At 51.4% G+C, this 22141-nt stretch overlaps 1 protein-coding gene across 1 annotated transcript in view; it reads right to left on the minus strand.

Moving 5' to 3' along the window:
• Window positions 1-22141, minus strand: part of LOC140421095 (synaptojanin-2-like) — a 287869-nt gene that overhangs the window by 148901 nt on the left and 116827 nt on the right.

Raw genomic sequence — 22141 nt, forward strand, 5'->3', positions numbered from 1 at the left:
CGGTTTGCGAGGCCTGGGGCTTTCCGTGCAGGCGGCGTCTGTGGCCCAGGATATGGCTGCCCTCTCACAGGAGGCCATGAGCCAGTGCCAGCGCCAGATGGCAGAGGCGCTCAACGCCATAGCCCAGTCTCTGCAGGCCATGGCCCAGTCTCAGCAGGCCATCGCTGAGGGCACCGGCGCCAGTGGCCATGTGCGAGCCGGCGTCGCACTGTCACAGATAGGGTTTGCCAACCCCCTGGGCTCCATGGCTGCAAACCCCTGTCGATACCAGCACGGGCCTCCAGGACTGGCAGCGCCAGATGTCGGGGGGGGGCGTCGGGTGGCCAGTCCGTTCGCATCCCCCACCCATGTAGAGGCCTGGGGGCCATCGGGCACCCCGAGGGAGGAGGAGGTGGTGTGGTCCATCCCGGCTCCCCCTGTAGGGGAGGTCCCGGTACACCGCGACACCTCGGACTCCCTCCCCCCCCCCGCTTCCGTCCCAGGTGCATCGGGTGGGCAACAGGCAGGACAGGCTGGCAGCTCGCCATCCCAGTCGCCCGGGCCGCAGCCTGGCCCATCTAGGCCAGGACGCCCCAGGAAACGGCCGCCAAAGGGATCCAGTGTCAGAGGGCAAGAATCACAGGAGTCCACCTCCAGTTCTGCTGTACCGTCTGGGGAACCACGTAGACGTAGTCAAAGGGCCCGTAAGGCCAAACAATTAGACACTGAGTAAGTTGGCACGGGTGCAGGGCATAGATGAGTTTTAGGGGCTAGGGCACGTGCATGAACTCCTTTGGTTATTAAAGTCAATGTTACACCTACAGAAGCTGCCTTTGTGCTCTGTCCAAAGCGTGCGGGGGTGTCATGTACGTTGAGCGCAAGTGTGTGTCTAAGGGGTGGTCTTACCTCAGCCCCAGATGAGTCTGCCCCCTTCCCCCTGGGCCGCAATCAACATCCCCCGGGCAGAGGACGGGACCATGCGCTGCAGTGTCACAGCCGCATGCAGGGATGGTCCGGGTGGATGGTGGTACTGTGGCCATGGGTCAGACATAGTCCAACGATGTAGAGCCAGGAGCTCACCGCAGGGCGGGTTGTCATCATCCTCCATGGCCCGCAATAGACACGCGTCCACCCGCAACTGTGTGAGCCCGGCCCGTTGTGCCGCAGGTGGATCGGCAATGGGGTGGGGTGGTGTGCATGCGGGTGGGGTGGGTGGGGTTGGGGAGGGGGGTGAGGGTGCTGGGTTGCCATGGTGTGCGGTCTGTGGCCATACTACCCGATTCCCACGCCCATCTAGTCAGTGAAGCGGGCGGCTATCAGTCTGTCCCGTGCCCGCTGGGCCAGCCGGTAACGGTGGACAGCCACCCGCCTGTGTCTACCCCGTCTGCCCTGACCATTACCCCATCCCCCTCATCTGGGGAGGACTGCGCCTCTTCCTGTTGCTCCTCCACTCTGCCCTCCTCTGCCTGCGGCACATCGCCCCTCTGCTGGGCTATGTTGTGCAGGACGCAGCACACCACAATGATGCGGCCGACCCTATCTGACCGATACTGGAGGGCGCCCCCAGAGAGGTCCAGGCACCTGAAACGCATCTTTAGCACGCCAAAGCACCTCTCTATCACTCCCCTTGTCGCTACATGGGCATCATTGTAGCGGTTCTCCGCCTCATTGCGTGGCCTCCGTATAGGCGTCATCAGCCACGATCGCAATGGGTAGCCCCTGTCGCCCAGCAACCAGCCCCTCAGCCGGGGATGGTGTCCCTCGTACATGCCGGGGATGGATGACCGCGACAACACGAATGAGTCGTGTACACTGCCTGGGTGACGGGCGCAGACGTGCAGGATCATCATGCGGTGGTCGCAGACCACCTGTATGTTCATCGAATAGGTCCCCTTCCTATTGGTGAACACGGCCCTGTTATCTGCAGGTGGCCGCACGGCGACGTGCATCCCATCGATCGCGCCCTGGACCATGGGGAACCCGGCCACGGCAGAGAAGCCCACGGCCCGGGCATCTTGGCTGGCCCGCTCCACAGGGAAGCGGATGTCGCGGTGCGCCATGGCATATAGGGTATCTGTCACTGCCCCGAGGCACCGATGTCTGCGATATGCCGGACAGGTCCCCACTCGGTGCCTGGAATGACCCCGTTGCATAAAAGTTCAGGGCCACCGTAACCTTGACGGACACGGGGAGAGGGTGTCCCCCGCCAGTGCCACGCGGTGACAGGTGTGCCAGCAGGTGGCAGATGTGTGCCACGGTTTCCCGCCTCATCCGGAGTCTCCTCCTGCATTCCCGGTCCGTGAGGTCCTGATATGACTGCCGGGGCCGGTACACACGGGGCGCCCTCGGGTGCCTCCGTTGCCGTGGGGGCGCGACATCCTCCTCCCATTCCTCGTCCTGTCGGTCAGGTGTCCCTCCAGCCTGGGCGGCTGCCGACTGTCCCTCTGCGGCAGCCTGCGCTGCCTCTCTGGCACGCTCCTCCTCCTCCTCCTCCTCCTCATCCAGGGCAACATAGATATTAGCGGCTGCCGCCACGGCGGCCAACATCGCAGGATGATCGGAAAACATGACGGCCTGGTGGGGGGGGGGGGGGGGGGGAGGGGAACGACGACATGTCATCATTGCCCATATCCCCTCCTCCCCCCAGCCAGGTGGCATGGACCGCATGGGTCCAACTGTTGGAGGCTGGCAACTGGCCAGGTGGACCAACTCACTTGCCCTCGCATCCCCCTCCCCGGCACGGACACCCCCCAACCTCCACCCCGGCACGGACCCCCCCCGCAACCTCCACACCGGCACGGACCCCCCATCCCCCTCCCCGGCACGGACCCCCCCCCCCCAACCTCCACCCCGGCACGGACCCCCCATCCCCGGCACGGACCCCCATCCCCATCCCCGGCACAGACCCCCCCCCCAGCCTCCACCCCGGCATGGACCGCCCCCCCCCCCCCCCCCAACCTCCACCCCGGCACGGAGCCCCCCCCCCAACCTCCACCCCGGCACGGAGCCCCCCCCCAACCTCCACCCCGGCACGGACCCCAACCCCAACCTCCACCCCAGCACGGACCCCAACCTCCACCCCGGCACGGAACCCCCCCCAACCTCCACCCCGGCACGGACCCCCCATCCCCCTCCCCGGCACGGAACCCCCATCCCCCTCCCCGGCACGGACCCCCCCCAACCTCCACCACGGCACGGACCCCCCCCAACCTCCACCCCGGACCCCAACCTCCACCCCGGCACGGACCCCCCATCCCCCTCCCCGGCACGGACCCCCTCCCGGCACTGCCCCGGAGCCCAGCCCACTCTAACCACCCCCCCCACCCCCCCCCCACCCCGCCGCGCACACACACACACAACCCGAGACACACCTCTCCTCACACATTCAGACTGCGGCCACGCCATCGCCTGCCCAGAGCCATCCCCCCAGGCCGTCACCCACCTCCACGCTAGTCGGCGTGACCCTGGAGCACAGGGTCACGCCGATGAAAATAAGGTTTAATTTACGTCGACGAACGGTCATCACGTCGACGGGACTTCGGCCCATCCGGAAGGGAGAATATCGGCAGGCCGAAAATCGGCTGCCTTGCGCAGACCCGTGACATTCTCCGACGGCAGCGGCGACATTAACGCCCCGCCGACTTTTCTCCCTTCGGAGACTTCGGCAACCGGCGGGGGCGGGATTCACGGCGGCCATTCTCCGACCCTCTGGGGGGTAGGAGAATGATGCCCCAGGTTCCTGAGTGTGAATGTATGCCACTTCTGCAAACGCAAATGAGCCGCATTACGAGCTTGACTGATATTCTTAAATTAGTTCTCAATGTAGCTATGAGCACATTCGGGATTATTCAGCAAGTGCTGCCCAATACAGATAGTTCCAGCAGAAGTTTGAACTTCCTGAGCAATTGCTGTGAAATCCTGACCTTGGAACTGCCAGGGGTATGGGACTGTCCCAGTGCATCTTTGGGTACCCCTCCAGATACACTGTCCTGGAACTAAGAGGTCAAATATGAATTTTAATGCCAATAATTCCAGCACAGCGTTGTTCTTTAACATCACATTCAGAATCATTTCAGTGTTATCTTCTCCATTTCTCACAGCAGCCTTTTGTATGGCCTTGTTCAGTAACATTGCAATTACATCAAATGGCAGAAATGTGTGTTATAGGCTGAGCCCCACTAGAAACTGAATTCAACCATCTAAAGCTCCTAACATTCAAAAATCCTTCCAGCTATCAGAAAAAAGACTTTTACCCCAAATTATGAATCTGAATCGGAGAGGAGGAGAACAAGATTTGACGGGTGGCACGGTGGCACAGTGGGTAGCACTGCTGCCGCACAGCGCTAGGGGCTCGATTCAATTCCTGTCTTGGGTGACTGTGTGGAGTTTGTACTTTCTCCCAGTGTCTGTGTGGGTTTCCTCCGGGTGCTCAGGTTTCCTCCCACAGTCCAAAGATGTGCAGGTTAGGTGGATTGGTCATGATGAAATTGGCCCTTTGTGTCCAAAGATGTGCAGGCTAGGTGGGATTATGGAGATAGGGTGGAGGAGTAGGCCAAGGAGCTCTTTCAGAGAGTTAGTGCAGACTCGATGGGCTGAATAGCCTCCTTCTGCACTATAGGGATTCTATAGTTCTATGATCTAGCACAAACTTTAGCAGAGGCCATGCTAAATTGCCCTGTTTGTCCAAAAAGGTGAGGTGGGGTTACTGGATTATGGGGATAGGGTGGAGGTGTAGGCTTAAATAGGGTGCTCTTTTCAATGGCCGGTGCAGACCCGATGGGCAGAATGGTCTCCTTCTGCACTGTAAATTCTATGATTCTACGATTCTAATACTCCAGCAAGCCTCTCCAAGTGGTTATATTGTCCAGAGACTAAATTTAGTCTTAAGCTATTAAATTGCAGTAGGCCTTTTACCCCTGCATTAAACAATTTCTGTTACATATCATTGCATTAATGTAGGCTTTGAGGATATAGTTCTTTAACATTCAAAATTGAATTCTTTAAGGTAATTTGATGAAATGGACGGTGTAAGCCAAGCAGAAAAAGCAGTTGTAATTTCATATGAATGATGCAGTTTCATTATTCCATGGGCATTTAGGAAGTAAAATCAAAAATCCCAAAGACTCACCAAGGATGTACATGCTCGCCACTGGTGAAGAAGCCAAATTGCTCCAGGTCTTCCTGTAGCTGAGGTTTTAGCAATGAGTGCAGTTTTTCCACCTTGCCACCTTTCACACAGTGGTAATAGTCAAAGTTTATCATTGGTGTGTTTGGGGCATAAGCAGAGGCCCACATCAGTTTCTAGATAGAAGGGAAATAAAACATATTTTGTCATACCTTTAATCCAATATTTAATTTAACTATTACACATGAGGCACTGGGGAATGTTAATAGGATCCACATCAGTTGGTAAAGTCAATACTAAGATACAGAGCCTTGCCTTGCTGAGGGCATTTAGTGACTCCGTTCAGTGTTAACCCCAATTTATACATGTTCAAATGCCCATTGTCTGCTTCCCTGAACAATGTAATTGGCACTGTTAAGGTTTGTTAATGCAATTAATAAGGCATTGACAAAGAGAACTAAATGAGGTCTGAACACTTTCCCACAGAGATGGAAAAGTATACTAAAAAAACCAACAACACAATTTACAGTTCGGCCTAAGTCACAATCCTCCCAGAATACACACCTTGGACTGAAGTCTGGAAGGATGTCAAGTAACTACTGTTTGAATAGATAAATTGTACACGACACAGAAGATTCTATACAGAGACGACTAGAACAATGCCCAAACTCTTCTCGTCTCTGGATCATTACAGACTGGTCATATGACTGAAGATTTGCTTCAGGATCCTGAAATACAGATCTACATGGGAACTGCCCAGGAAGTTCAAACTTCCCTTCTCTCTGGGACCCTCCACGTATATCTCCGACTCTGAGGTAGAATCTGAGACTTGGGAGAGATCCGAGATACTTACTCGGATAGTTACCCAGAAAATGTTCGCCTGATTGAAAGCTGGACTAACACCTGGGTAACTCCATAACTGACACCTGAAATCTCCGACCCTCCTGTCCCCCACGCCCCCCACCGGACTACACAACCAACTCCTAATCTGACCGCTGACTTAACCCGGAACAGACTCACCGCCCGTCCACTCAAAGACTGGGCCTTTAAACGTACCTGAAGAAAATGACAGCTAGTGCCATAAAATAAGAACATAAGAACTAGGAGCAGGAGTAGGCCATCTGGCTCTTCGAGCCTGCTCCGCCATTCAATGAGATCATGGCTGATGTTTTGTGGACTCAGCTCCACTTTCCCACCCGAACACCATAACCCTTTATTCCCCAAAAAACTATCTATCTTTATCTTGAAAACATTTAATGAAGGACCCTCAACTGCTTCCTGGGCAGGGAATTCCATAGATTCACAACCCTTTGGGTGAAGAAATTCCTCCTAAACTCAGTCCTAAATCTACTTCCCCTTATTTTGAGGCTACGCCCCCTAGTTCTGCTTTCACCCGCCAGTGGAAACAACCTCCCCGCATCTATCCTATCTATTCCCTTCATAATTTTATATGATCCCCTCGCATCCTTCTAAATTCCAACGAGTACAGTCCCAGTCTACTCAACCTCTCCTCCTAATCCAACCCCCTTAACTCTGGGATTAACCTAGTGAATCTGCTCTGCACTCCCTCAAGCGCCAGTACGTCCTTTCTCAGGCCAATACTGAACACAATACTCCAGGTGTGGCCTCACTGACACCTTACACAGTTGCAGCATAACCTCCCTAGTCTTAAACTCCATCCCTCTAGCAATGAAGGACAAAAATCCATTCGCCTTCTTAATCACCTGTTGCACCTGTAAACCAACTTTTTGCAGCACATGCACTAGCACACCCAGGTCTCTCTGCACAGCAGCATGTTTTAATATTTTATCATTTAAATAATAATCCCTTTTGCTGTTATTCCTACCAAAATGGATAACCTCACATTTGTCAACATTATATTCCATCTGCCAGACCCTAGCCCATTCACTTAGCCTATCCAAATCCCTCTGCAGACTTCCAGTATCCTCTGCACTTTTTGTTTTACCACTCATCTTAGTGTCGTCTGCAAACGTGGACACATTGCACTTGGTCCCCAACTCCAAATCGTCCATGTAAATAGTGAACAATTGTGGGCACAACACTGATCTCGTCTTCCCACAACTCTCCTCTCCGGCTTAGTTCCCCATGCGATGCTGTGTTGTGCATATCTTTGACAGCCAGCATCAGAGGATCCCAGAAGAAACGTGCCACAGTGCTGTGTTGTGAGAATCTCTGCGCCCACCATTTGGAAGATTCAGGCCAATATGTTTAACAAAAAGCTCGCCAAGTTCAAAAGTGAAAGTGTTAAAATGTCAGCCTTGCCAGCAATGTATATTCCAGCTCCACAGCTACAGGGCTTCAGGGCAAATTCCATCCACCCCGGTGTCGATAGATTTCACCGCTCTATTTATACCCACTGCATCATTTCACTCTTCTGCCTAAAACTGATGGAAAGCAGTAAACTAGAGAACAAAATGATCAAGGATTGAAATGAAGAGGGACAGAAGCTGTGAACTACTAGCATTAACTATTACAATAAAAACAAAAAGTTCTGGAAACACCCAGCAGGTTTGGCAGCACCTGTAGCGAGAAAAAACTTCAATGTTTTCAACAGAACTGGAAAAAGTTTGAGATGTAACAGGTTGTAAGTAAATATAGAGTCAGGGTAAGGTGCGAGGGGGGGTAAGGGGGTGGTCTTTGATAGGGTAGAAGGCAGGAGAGATGAAATAGTAAAAATGATGATTGTGCAAAGTTAAAGAATATGGTAATGAGTTCAGGAAAGAAACAAAAGATAGATTTAGAGGAAGTGTACATGGGAAGTGTACAATTGCTGCTGTCGAAAATTAAACTGGGGATCGAAGTTACAATCTGAAATTATTGAACTCAAAAGTTGATCCCAGAAGTCTGCAACATGTGAATTGAATGATGAGGTGCTGTTCCTCAATCGTACATTGAGCTTCACTGACTCCTATGTCCTCGGCCACCGGACTGAGATTACATGGAGAAATCAAAACGCGGACAACTGCAAGCCCACAATCACACTCGTGGACTGAATGACGTTTATTAAAGTAGTCATCAATCGGTTTTTTCGCTCTAATGTAAAGACAGAATTTGAGCTGTAAATAGAGTATACTAAATTGAAAGAAGTACAAGGAAATCACCTGTTTTACTGGAAGGAGTGTTTGAGATGTTGGATAATGAGAAGGGAGGAGTTAAAAGGGCAGCTTTTACATCTGCTTGTAGGAGAAGAGGGGGTGGGGGAGGGGGAGTATTGAGTGTGATGAAATGAAAAGTGAAAATCGCTTATTGTCACAAGTAGGCTTCAAATGAAGTTCCTGTGGAAAACCCCTAGTCGCCACATTCCGGCGCCTGTTCGGGGAGGTTGGTAAGGGAATTGAACCCGCGCTGCTGGCCTGCATTGGTCTGCTTTAAAAGCCAGCTAATTAGCCCTGTGCTAAACTAGCCCCTGAGGTTTCCCAGAAAGATAGGGTCCCTTCGGAACGCTGGCAGGGAAGGGGGAAATGCTGGAGGTGGCAGAAATGATGGAAGATGATCTGTTGAACATGGGAGGCTAGTGTGGTGGAAAGTAAAATTTGGGAGCGAGAAAAGGGCGTGTGGAAAAGGGAAGACAGATCGGAAGCACTAGCATAGAAGGTGACATCATCAGAACAAATACGACTGAGCCAGGGAAACTCGGAGAATGGATTGAGTCCTTATAGGGAGTAGGGTTAGAAGGCGCATAGTTAAGAGTAGCTGTGGGAGTTGATGGACTTACAGTCAGTGGCCTAACAACAGAAATGGAGACAAAGAAGTCAAGGGACGGAAGGGAAGAGTCAGTGATGGACCAGGCGAAAGCAGCAGAAGGCTACAAAGCGGAAGGAAGGATGATGATATTTTCCAGTTCGGCACAAGAGAAATGACACCAATCCAGTTATCAGTGCACCGGAAAAAGAGGTGTGGGAGTTGGCCCGATTAGGATTGAACCGAAGAATGGTCCACATATCCCACAAATAGCTGGGAATAGCTGAAAGCAACACCTTTTATTGAGAAGAGGTAAACAGAAATACAGAAGTATTTCAATTCAAGACACTGCCCAGTGATTCCCAGAGTTACCTTCACAACACTTCCTCACATCCTGCTTCCAGTAAGCACTGATAGAAGAGTCATAGTTGCAGTACACAAGGAGGCCATTCAGCCTGTCTTGTCTGTGCTGGCCCTCTGAGAAAGCAATTCACATCGTGCTTTCCCTGCTTTTTCCCATAGCCCTGCACAAATTTCCTTTTCAGATAGTCAATTCCCTCTATTCCATTCTCCTAGCTTCTCCATTTTAAAGTCATATTGATTCTGATGATGACATTCTTCCAAGCTAGTGCTTCAGATACGTCTTCCTTTTTCCTCAACTAAGGAATTCAGACACATCCTTGGTTAATATTCCCTCAACCCTGTCAGGCCATTTCCTGCACCTCTGCACGCACCCATTACCTTTACCTCCAGAACCATGATTGGGTTCCCTTTATCCTCACCTCCCATCCCATCAGCCTCCATATTCAACAGACCTAAGAACGCAAGAAACAGGAGGAGTCGTCGACATAAGATCTCTCAAGCCTGCACTGCTATTCAATATCATGGCTGGCATTCACTTTCCCACACACATCCCATTTCTTTGATTCCCTGAGAGACCAATCTATCCCAGTGTCGAATAAACAAAAGATATGTCCACAACTCTCGGGGATAGGGAATGCCATTCATGCATTCAGATAAAAGGGCCTTAATTTCAATTTTCTACAATTGTTCTTAGCATAAACCTCATTCGCTCTCGTACCAATACTGTTAAACTTACTACCATCCAATTAATGACTGGGGAGACCGAAGTCATTGGGCGGAATCTTGCAGTTGTGTCAATTGTCCTGACAGCTTGACCGAAAGAGCATGAGACTTCCGCTCAGAGATGGACGGCTGGCCACCTGCAATCACGTAGCAGCCAGCCAACTGAATATTCAGAGTTAGAGCGGTCTTGCCAATCATGTGGTGGGGGCGGGCAGAAGGTCAAAGACCCTGCTGTTACCTCAGAGGGCTGGAGGTCTAGATGTCGCATTTAACAGGCACCCAGCCAGACATCCACTCCTTGGAATCCAGCGGCATCAATCTGGTTGGGTGAGTGGATATTTTGAAAATTCACCTGCTGCTGACAACTGCTGATCTGACGCCACCCATCCCCCCAGAAAGCCACAACTGCTGCTGCAGCCACCTGCTGTTTTTCACTAACATCTCAGCACAGAGAACAGGTGGCCCAACCGTTTAGTGATGCCTCCCTGCACGTTCTCCTCAAGGTCACCTGTGAACGGGAAGGGGGGGGGCGGGGAGAGCGAGAGAGGGAGGATATTCCTGTTTCCCAACGATGGCAGCAGGATGACCACCTGACCAACGCAGTCTGGACAGAGATTGCAGCAGAGATTAGCAGCCATGGGACCCAGGAGTGAAACTGGGCCCAGTGCTGCAAAAGGGTCAAGGCTAACATGATGACAAGGCCCTGGCAGAGGATTCACCATCACATAAATCCGCCACAGCCTCCACAGTACAGAGACAATCACCTCGGTGGAAATACGTTCATGATTAGCCTCGAACCTCACAATCTGGTCAACACATCACTGACATGTCCATCCTAGCTATGAGTCCTGACAGTTCATTGAGATTCTCCCAAAGTTAGTGACGAGCTCAAAGACTAATGCACAATTTGAAAGATAAAGGCCGGGATTCTCCCTTCTGGGGACTACGTCCCCACGCTGGCGGGAGAACCGGCGCCAACCCCTCCGGCGTCCACAGGGGGCTAGGGGAACGGCAGAGGGGTTGGCGCCACTCCAGCCGGCGCCGAAGGGACAGTGCGAGTTTGCACATTCGCCGAAGGGACGGCGTGATCTCGCGCATGCGTGGAACCACCAGCGTGGTTCCGCGCATGCGCAAACCAGTCGGCGTATTTTGGCGCATGCACAGGGGGGTCTCTTCTCCGCTCCGGCCATGGCCGAGCCCTACAGTGGACGGCGCGGAAGGAAGAAGTGCCCCCACAGAACAGGCCCGCCCGTAGATCGGTGGGCCCCGATCGTGGGCCAGGCCTACCCCGGGGTCAGATCCCCCCGCACCCGCACCCCCCTCCGACCTACCTGCCATGTCCCGCCGTGTGGGACCATGCGTAACCCACGCCGGCCCGACTGGCCAAAAACAGACAGCCTCTCGTCCATCGGGGCCCGGAGAATTGCCAGGGGGGCCACTGCCAACGGCCCCCCGACCGGCATGGCGAGAATCCCGGCCACGCCCAAAAAACAGCGCCGGAGAATACAGCAGCCGGCGTCGGGACAGCGGGGCGGGATTCGTGCCGCCCACCGGGCCTTCTCCGACCCGGCGGGAGGTCAGAGAATCCCGCCCAAAATATTTCATTTGGTTCTCCAGTGATGACATCCATACCTTAAAAGCCTTGCTGAGGACTTCCTCTCCTCCCTTAATTCTTAGCAGGTTGACAATGACTTGACTTCCATACTGCTCTCTCAGCAAAATCAAGTGTCTGAAAAATGACAATCGGTACATTGCTATTCACAATACAATTATGCATACACGCTATACAGACATTTAAAGTGCAGTATAATCATATATTCATCATATTTAGAAAAAATTACATTCTATTATGTCATGAGAATTTTGCTTTAAGAAATGTTTGGCTGCTCATATTACTGCAGTGATGTCAGAGTGTGGGTGGAGCTGGGCTGTCTGTCATCTTTTTACTGTTGTTTTAGGCTGTTTGCTGCAGGGTGTGTTTTAGTTTCGTTTTCAGTGTTGGAGCTGAAGCCAGACAGAGCAGGTGTACTGTTGATCTCTCTGCCATGAAAAGACTATCTCTTGATCATTTGGTGAATTCAGAATTATAAATGTTCTCAGTAGTGAATGTAACCCTAATGTGCTTCTGTTAAAAGGTGTTTCTTCTGTCTTCTGGATGTTGTTTGGGAAGTTATTGAGGATTACTTAGTGTTGTATTCTTTGGGGGTTGTATTTGAATTAATGGTTGCTGAGATGTTCACTGTTTGTTTTGAAAAGGTTAACTTGAGTTCATAGAATAAACATTGTTTTGCTTTAAAAATTACTTTTCCATTTCTGCTGTACCACACCTGTAGAGTGGGCCGTGTGCTCCCCTACCACAACCTATTAAAAGTTGTGGGTCAGGTGAACTCCATGATACACTTTGGGGTTCGCTAAACCCTGGCCCATAACAATTAAATTATAAAAAGTCAATAAATGACCATAAAGTCAGGTAATTTCTATCCATGATGCAGACATTATAAATATATTTTGCATAACCATGAGCCTCCACTCAATGGTAGCACTCTCACCTCTTAGTTAGCAAATCATGGGTTTAACCCCCACCCCAGGACTTGTACACATGTAATGTGGCACTTGTACGTAGGGAGTGTCTCACTGTCAGAGTGCCATATTTCAGATGAGATAGCATTCTCAGGTTGGCATCACAGATCCCATGCACTAAGAGCAGGGAAGTTTTCACAGTGTCCTGCATAATATTTATTCCTCAATCAACTCCGAAAGCAGTTTAAACTAATTTTGCAGGGGAAGGGAACCAGGATGAAGCATCTGAGAGGGAAAACAAACAAAGGGCTGTGAGGGACAGGAATAAACCGTTGTGCAGAAACAGAAGGGGTCAGGCAGGAGAGCAAAGCCAGGCAGAATACAGCAGGTTGGAGTGCATGCCAGAAAAAGCACGGAACATGACTAATAAGGTTGGTAAATTGCAGATAGAAGTTACCACACAGGGTGTTGACAATAACAGAAACCCAGCTCAAACAAGTTCAGGAATGAGAACTTAACCCAGATTTGAAATGCTTGCGGGGGGGAACACAACGATAATCAACACATACTCAACTGGAAGAGTACTGACAGGTAAAACAGTAAAGATCAAGCGTGGGATCAGGTGTAATGCCTGGATCTGGTATGTCTCTCTTGTGGGGACCATGAATTGGATTCAATTGGAATTGGTTTTTGGAGCAGGCAAGGAGTTGGATTAGGGGTTTGCCCCTGTCCACACTCTTAGCTCTGACTTTGTAACTCTGATAAAGTAATATTTAAAAAAACAGGAAATGACCAAACAGAGGCATTCCAAGAGGAGATGTTTTAAGTACATTTTGATACATTACTAAGAGGGGGGTAAGGAAAACCACCCAAGACTTCCTGGTTGCCCAAAGACAGTGGGGTTAAGCAGAATAAGGGGCTTATCATTAAACAAGTATCACATATATGAGAACAGATTAGCAGATAAAAGGAAACATTAAAATATTTTATAAATATCAAGAGCAAAAGTCCATTGAAACAGTGAAACCAATAAGGGGCATTGAAGGAAATCCTGCTGAGATAACGGAGTACTTTGCAACAATCTTCACAAGAGGAAGCACTCAATATCAATGCAATTGAGGAAATAATAGGGAAATCAGATTAGATAAAGAAGAGCTACTTAAAAAGTTGGCAGCACTCAAAGTAGACCCAGACCAGATGAAATGCACCTTCGATTGCCGAGGAACGTAATGATGGAAAAAGCCGAGACTCTGGCCATAATCTTTCAATCCTTGTTGGATATGAGAATGATGTTGAAGGGTTGGAGAGTTGCAAATATTAGGCCCTTTTGAAAAACACAGTTCATCAACTCTCTGGTTACTTTATTGAAGGCAGTGCAGTTGATGTGTACATGGACTTTCAGAGGATGTTTGATTAGGCGACATATAATAGATGTGAGTAAAATTCAAGCCCATGGGATAAAAGGAATAGCAGCAGTGTGGAGACAAAATTAGTTAAGAGGCAGAACACAGAACATAAGACCATAAGAGCGGAAGTAAGGCCATTCGGCCCATCGAGTCCACTCCACCATTCAATCATGGCTGATTTCAACTCCATTTACCCGCTCTCTCTCCATAGCCCTTAATTCCTCGTGAAATCAACAGTGGCAAACCGTTGTTTATAAAACTGAAGGGGACACAGTGGTGTCCACAGGGGTCAGTACTGGGAACACTGCTCTTTTTGATGTCTATCGATGACCTGCACTTGGGCGTAAAGGGCATAATTTCACAATTAGTGGTACAAAGCCTAGAAATGTAGTATTCAGAATTCCAAAGATGTGCAAGTTTGATCAATGTGTTGGGTTATGGGGATAGGGTGGGGGAGTGGGCCTAAGCAGAGTGCTCTTTCAGAAGGTCGGTGCAGACTGGATTGGCCGAATGGCCTCCTTCTGCACTGGATTCTATGCAGGAGAGCAGCAAAGACTGATCAAACTGGCAAACGTACGGCAAATAAATTTAATTGCGAGAAATGTGAAGTGATGCATTTTGCAAGAAAAAAGGCTGTATTAATTAATGGTACAATTTTAGAGGTGTGGAAAGAGAAAGGCTATGGAAATCACAAACAGACATTTTTGACGATGTTAGAACAAGTTGATTGGGCAGTTAAAAAAGCACAGGGGCTGGATTCTCCGTCGGCAGGATCCTCCGTTTTGCCAGCAGCGCACTCACGCCCGGGGATTTCCCAACGGCATGGGGGTGCCCACAATGGGAAACCCGATTGGCCAGCTGGCAGGACGGAGAATGACGCTGCTGGCCGGGACATGCCGCACCCCCTGGTCTTTATAAATAGAGGTATACAGCTCTAATCAAGGAAGGTCTAGTACTTTTATAACTTTTATTAAACTGCTGGCGCGCCCTCAGCAAGGGTATTGTATCAGACCTTGGGCCCCAGGCTGCAGAGGAGATCTATCAGAAAGAATGAGAGAGTGCAGTTTTGTGAACGAGGGAAGTTGAATAAATGGGAAGAAACAGATGTCATTGGCAGACACAAGGTAATTGATAAAAAACAGGGAGCCTTTCCAACACACAGCAAGCGATGATGATCTGGAATTCACTTTCTGAAAGGGTGGAGGAAGCAGATGCAATAGTAACTGCCGCAAAATAATTGCCTATATACTTGAAAAGGAGAGATTTGTGTGAATATTGGGGAATGGTAGATACAAGGAGCCAAATGATCTCCTTCTCTGCTGAAGGTTCCACATTTGAACCAGAAAATGCTGTGTATACAAGCTTACTAATGTCAGTGTAAGTAAGTAAAGTCATCAGATGCCTTCCCCTTTGAGGGGGAGAGCTGATTGGTGGTGATTTAACCTGAGGATGAGGCGAGGGGCAAGATTGAGGAGGCGAGGTCTTTATTAATAATCTCAGCCAGTACGAGAATTGAACCCGTGTTGCTGGCTTTGCTCTGCATCATGAACCAACTGTCCAACCAACTGAGCTAAACCGGCCCTCAGTCAGTGGGGAGCATTGGATGAAGTACATTTTTGGATCAGCTGTTCAGACTGTGTTATCAGTAGCTTAACATTGGCTATCATTTAAACAACACCTTAATTTTAAATTTTTCATCCATTGTTTAAAATCTCTCCAGGGACTTGCTTCAAAAGGTATTTGATAAGTTGCCACATGAAAGATTAATACACGAGATAACAGCGGATGAAATCGCGATGAGGTAGCAATATGGATAGAGAACCTGCCAACAGACAGGCAGCAGAAAGCAGGACTAAAAAGGTGCATTTACAGGTTGGCAAGCTGACACGTTAAGTGTCACAAGGATCAGTGCTTGGGCCACAGCTATTTACAATCTGTATTAATGACTCCGCTGAAAAGACCAACGACCAGGCCAGGCCTTCATGGAGGTGACAGGAAGGTTGAGTCGGGAAACCTCCCAACATGGCACAGTGCCTCTTTTAAAAAGGCTCCCCGCCCACCATGGAGGCAGGGGCGTGGTGGAGGTGGGCCCACTGCCTCACAAGGTAATGCAGCAATGTAAGCAGGCAGAGGGCATGGCTGACAACCTGGAATGCCCACCTCGATTTACTGGGACATTGGCCCAGTTGGAATGCTGAATGACAAGCCCTCAACTTCAGCCCCTACCCTCTCCACGTGCAACCTCATACTCCTCTAAGTCTTCTCATAACCCACATTCCTCCGGTTTCCCCCCCACAATCCAAAGTTGTGCAAGTTAGGTGGATTGACCATTCTAAATTGGCCCTTAGTGCCCAGGGATGTGCAGGTTTGGTTATGGGATTACAGGACTAGGGGGAAATGGGAATGGGTAGAGAGCTCATTTGAAGGATCGGTGCAGACTCGATGGGTCAAAGGGACTCCTTGTGGACTGTAGAGATTCTATTCTATTCTATGCTGAATGTTGGAGCAGGCTCAAGGAGCCGTATGGGCTGCCCCTGCTCGCATCTCTTACGCTTCTCCTTATCTCTCTCTCTCCTCCAGCCCACATTCCTCTTTCTGCATTCCTTTAATGCTGCTCTCTTCAGCCTCCCCCATTCTAACTGCCCCACCACTGCTGGCTGCGCCTTCATCTTCCCAGGTCAATTATTCCAAACTCTTCTAAAGTAGGCACTTCAACATTAACATGACCCGAGACATCAGCAAAAACAAAAGTGATAAAGCAGCACAGTAACATTCAGTATGTAATTACTGCTGCTTCTGTTTGAGGATCAACATAATAATAAAACATATAAATATGAAAATCTGTGTCTTTAAAGTGCTTTGTAAAAAGGTTAATATTTTGTACACTTTGGTAGGTTTGAGCAAATCTCTCCAGACTCGACTGTGACAGAAGCCTCAATGGAGCCAATCTCGCCTGCCATAGCCTAACACTGTAATCAGCCCCTGTCCCCTTCCCACACACACTCTAATCAGCCTCTTCCCCCTTCCCACACACTGTAATCAGCCCCTCTCCCTTTCCCATACACACTGTAATCAGCCTGTCCCCTTCCCATACACACTGTCACCAGCCCATCTCCCCTTCCTACATACACACTAATCAGCCTCTCTCCCTTTCCCACACTGTAATCAGCCCCTCTCCCCCCATAGACATTGTAATCAGCCCCTCTCCCCCCACACACTGTAATCAGCCCCTCTCACCTTCCCACACACACTCTAATCAGCCTCTTCCCCCTTCCCACACACTGTAATCAGCCCTTCTCCCCCCAACATTGTAATCAGCCCTTCTCCCCCCAACATTGTCATCAGCCCCTCTCCCCCCCATACACATTGTAATCAGCCCCTCTCCCCATACACATTGTAATCAGCCCCTCTCCCCCCCATACACATTGTAATCAGCCCCTCTCCCCCCCATAGACATTGTAATCAGACCCTCTCCCCCCACATATTGTAATCAGCCCCTCTCCCTACATACACTAATCAGCCCCTCTCCCTTTCCCACACATTGTAATCAGCCCCTTTCCCCCCCACATTGTAATCAGCCCCTTTCCCCCCCCATAGACATCGTAATCAGCCCCTCTCCCCCCCCCATACACATTGTAATCAGCCCCTCTCCCCCCACACATTGTAATCAGCCCCTCTCCCCCCACACATTGTAATCAGCCCCTCTCCCCCCATACATTGTAATCAGCCCCTCTCCCCCCATACACATTGTAATCAGCCCCTCTCCCCCCCACACACACTGTAATCAGCCCCTCTCCCCCCCCCATACACATTGTAATCAGCCCCTCTCCCCCCATAGACATTGTAATCAGCCCCTCTCCCCCATAGACATTGTAATCAGACCCTCTCCCCCCACATATTGTAATCAGCCCCTCTCCCTACATACACTAATCAGCCCCTCTCCCTTTCCCACACACTGTAATCATCCCCTCTCCCCCCACACACTGTAATCAGCCCCTTTCCCCCCCACATTGTAATCAGCCCCTCTCCCCCCCCATAGACATCGTAATCAGCCCCTCTCCCCCCCATACACATTGTAATCAGCCCCTCTCCCCCCACACATTGTAATCAGCCCCTCTCCCCCCACACATTGTAATCAGCCCCTCTCCCCCCACACATTGTAATCAGCCCCTCTCCCCCCATACACATTGTAATCAGCCCCTCTCCCCCCCACACACACTGTAATCAGCCCCTCTCCCCCCCATACACATTGTAATCAGCCCCTCTCCCCCCATAGACATTGTAATCAGCCCCTCTCCCCCATACACATTGTAATCAGCCCCTCTCCCCCCCCATACACATTGTAATCAGCCCCTCTCCCCCCCCCCATACACATTGTAATCAGCCCCTCTCCCCCCCATACACATTGTAATCAGCCCCTCTCCCCCCCCATACACACTGTAATCAGCCCCTCTCCCCCCCATACACACTGTAATCAGCCCCTCTCCCCTTCCCACACACACTGTCATCAGCCCATCTCCCCTTCCTACATACACAGTCTAATCAGCCCCTCTCCCCTTCCTACATACACTCCAATCAGCCTCTCTCCCTTTCCCACACACTGTAATCAGCCCCTCTCCCTCCATACACACTTTACTCAGCCCCTCTCCCCCTATACACACTGTACTCAGCCCCTCTCTCCTTCCCCCACACATATTGTAATCAGCCTCTCTCCCCCCCACACAAACATTGTAATCAGCCCCTCTCCCCTTCCCCCACACACACTGTGTGGTAAACCACTGTAGTATAGTATATGTATTGTGGTAAACTGTTACTGTATTACATGTAATGTGGTAAACCACTGCCTGGTGGCTCTGCCTCCCCTCGGGCTCGGAATAAAGGTGGCTGATCTCCACCTCTGCCCCAGTTCGAGATCAGAGGCCAGGAGACTTTCTGTTTAGCTTATTAAAGCCTCAGTTACGTTCACTGACGGCATATCAATTTAATAAGCTAAACTTTTAAGATGAATTCATCACTCAAGCCTGATCGCCTGGAGCTGGACCCACAGGCAGCCGACGCCACTGCAACACTCGAGCACTGGCTAAGCTGCTTCGAAGCGTACCTCGAATCCTCCACCGAAGAATTCACCGACCTCCAAAAGCAGCAAATACTCAACACACGGGTGAGCCCGCAAGTTTTCCTTCTTATCAGAGACGCCCCCTCATATGCGGAGGTGATAATGCTGTTGAAGGGACAATATGTAAAGGCAGTAAATGAAGTGTATGCCAGGCACCTTCTTGCCATGAGGCGACAACGAGAAACACAAGACGAATTCCTGCGTGCCTTGCGGATACTCGGCTGGAACTGCACTTGCCAGGCGGTATCGGCTACCCAACACACAGAGCTGTTGATCAGGGACGCCTATGTCGCAGGCATTAAATCGAACTACATCCACCAGCGATTGCTAGAAGGGGGTACACTCGGCCTCCCAGAGACAGTGCAGCTCTCAAACTCGCTGGAGGTGGCTTTCCAGAACATGGAGGCCTACACCTCCGACCACGCGGCACCCTCATGGACCTCGTGGGCGCCGCCATCATCCGACTGGAGTGCGGTGCAAGCCTGTGCCGCGTAGCAGCCCGCCAATGCTGGAAGTCCGAAGTGCTACTTTTGCGGCCAGGGTAAGCATCCCAGACAAGGCTGCCCTACACGGAACGAGACTTGCAACGGGTGTGGGAGGAAGGGCCACTTTGCTAAAGCCTGCCAGGCCCGACATCTCCCGAAAATTCCCTGGACCCCTGCTCACCCGGTCGTACGCTGGCCGCCGCTATCTCCGACCGGCCTACCCATCACCTTCCGAAGCTCGCCTCCATCACACTCGACCAGTCTCGACCTCACCACCTCACAAAATCCACGATGACCGTCCGGATCAACGGGCACAAGACGGCCTGCCTTTTCGACTCTGGGAGCACAGACAGCTTTATACACCCAGATACGGTAAGGCACTGCTCCCCCCCAATTTTACCCGCGACACAGAAAATCTCCCTGGCTGCCGGATCACATTCAGTAGAAATCTGGGGGTACTGTGTCGCGACCCTTACTGTACAAGGCGTAGAGTAACTTTTAGCTCTACTTCCTTCCCCATCTCTGCACTGCCCTATTACTGGGGCTTGACTTCCAGTGCCACCTCCAAAGCCTTACCTTAACGTTCGGTGGACCCCTGCCCCCCCCCCCCTCACCGTCTGTAGCCTCGCGACCCTCAAGGTCGCTCCATCCTCACTCTTCGCTAACCTCACCCCGGACTGTAAGCCCGTAGCTACTAGGAGCAGACGATATAGTGCCCGGGACAGGGCCTTTATCAGGTCGGAGATCCAGCGACTCCTACGAGAGGGGATCATTGAGGCTAGTATCAGCCCTTGGAGAGCCCAAGTGGTGGTCGTCAAGACTGGGGAGAAGCACCGGATGGTCATCGACTACAGTCAGACCATCGACCAGTACACGCAGCTCGACGCGTACCCCCTCCCCGCATATCTGACATGGTCAACCAGATTGCGCAGTGTCGAGTCTTCTCCACGGTTGACTTGAAGTCCGCGTACCACCAGCTCCCTATCCGCCCAGAGGACCGCCAATACACTGCCTTCGAGGCAGATGGCTGCCTCTACCACTTCCTCAGGGTTCCCTTCGGCGTCACCAATTGGGTCTCGGTCTTCCAACGAGAAATGGACCGAATGGTTGGCCAGTACGGGCTGCGGGTCACGTTCCCGTACCTAGATAATGTCACCATCTGCGGCCATGACCAGCAGGACCATGACGAAAACCTCCGGCATTTCCTCCATACCGCTAAACTCGTTAATCTCACCTGCAATAAGGAGAAATGCGTTTTCCGCACCACCCGCCTAGCTATCCTTGGCTACATTGTGGAAAACAGAGTCCTAGGGCCCGACCCCTCCCGCATGCGCCCCCTCCTAGAACCTCCCCTCCCCCACTGCCCCAAGGCCTTGAAAAGATGCCTGGGGTTCTTCTCCTATTATGCCCAGTGGGTCCCCAATTATGCGGACAAGGCCCGTCCACTTATTAAATCCACCATTTTTCCCCTGACGCAACCTGCCTTACTCCATCGAGGAGGTCAGGACCGTGACCAGGGACTGCCAGGTCTGCACAGAGTGCAAGCCACACTTCTATCGGCCAGACAGAGCGCACCTGGTAAAAGCCTCTCGCGCCTTAGCATCGACTTCAAAGGGCACCTCCCCTTTGTGTAATGTGTACTTCCTCAACGTTGTTGACGAATACTCAAGATTCCCCTTCGCCATCCCATGCCCTGACATGATCTCTGCCACTGTCATCAAGGCCCTGCACAGTCTGTTCACCTTGTTCGGGTTCCCCACCTACATCCATAGCGATCGGGGTTCCTCCTTCATGAGCAACGAGTTGCATCAGTTCCTGCTTAGCAAGGGCATCGCCTCAAGCAGGACGACCAGCTACAAGCCCCGGATCAACGGACAGGTGGAGAGGGAGAACGCGACGGTCTGGAAGGCCGTCCTCCTGGCCCTACGGTCTAGAAGTCTCCCGCTGGTAGGAGGTCCTCCCCGATGCGCTCCACTCCATCCGGTCGCTCCTGTGCACTGCCACCAATGAGACCCCTCACGAACATATCTTTACCTTCCCTAGGAAGTCCACCTCCGGGGTCTCGCTCCCGTCCTGGCTGACAGTCCCAGGGCCCATCCTCCTCCGGAAAAATGCGAGGAGTCATAAATCGGATCCCTTCGTCGAGAAGGTCTCCTCCATGCCAATCCACAATATGCCTACGTGGCTCATCATGACCGGCGGCAGGACACAGTCTCCCTCTGGGATTTGGCACCTGCAGGTTCCCCAGCGACCATCACCACCACCCCCGACCCTACACCGTCTCCCTCCACCACTATCCTGCTACTTCAAGATCTGGCACCCGCAGGCCCACTGGCGACCACCACCATCACCACTCCCACCCCTCCACCGACTCAACTACTGGGTGAAGAAGAGGACAACACGCTCCCGGATGCGCAGGTCTCGACACCAGTGCCCACACCACAGCCGGGACTGAGGCGATCATGGCGGAAGGTCAAGGCCCCCGACAGACGTGACCTTTAAATCCATTTCATCCCCACTGGACTCTTTTTTTTTTTAAACAGGGGGTGAATGTGGTAAACCACTGTAGTATATTATATGTATTGTGGTAAACTGCTACTGTATTACATGTAATGTGGTAAACCACTGCCTGATGGCTCCGCCTCTCCTCATGCTTGGTATAAAGGTGGCTGGTCTCCGCCTCTGCCCCAGTTCGGGATCAGAGGCCAGGAGGCTTTCTGTT

This window comes from Scyliorhinus torazame, chromosome 1 (assembly GCF_047496885.1).
Source record: "Scyliorhinus torazame isolate Kashiwa2021f chromosome 1, sScyTor2.1, whole genome shotgun sequence".
Classification (NCBI taxonomy): Eukaryota; Metazoa; Chordata; class Chondrichthyes; order Carcharhiniformes; family Scyliorhinidae; genus Scyliorhinus; species Scyliorhinus torazame.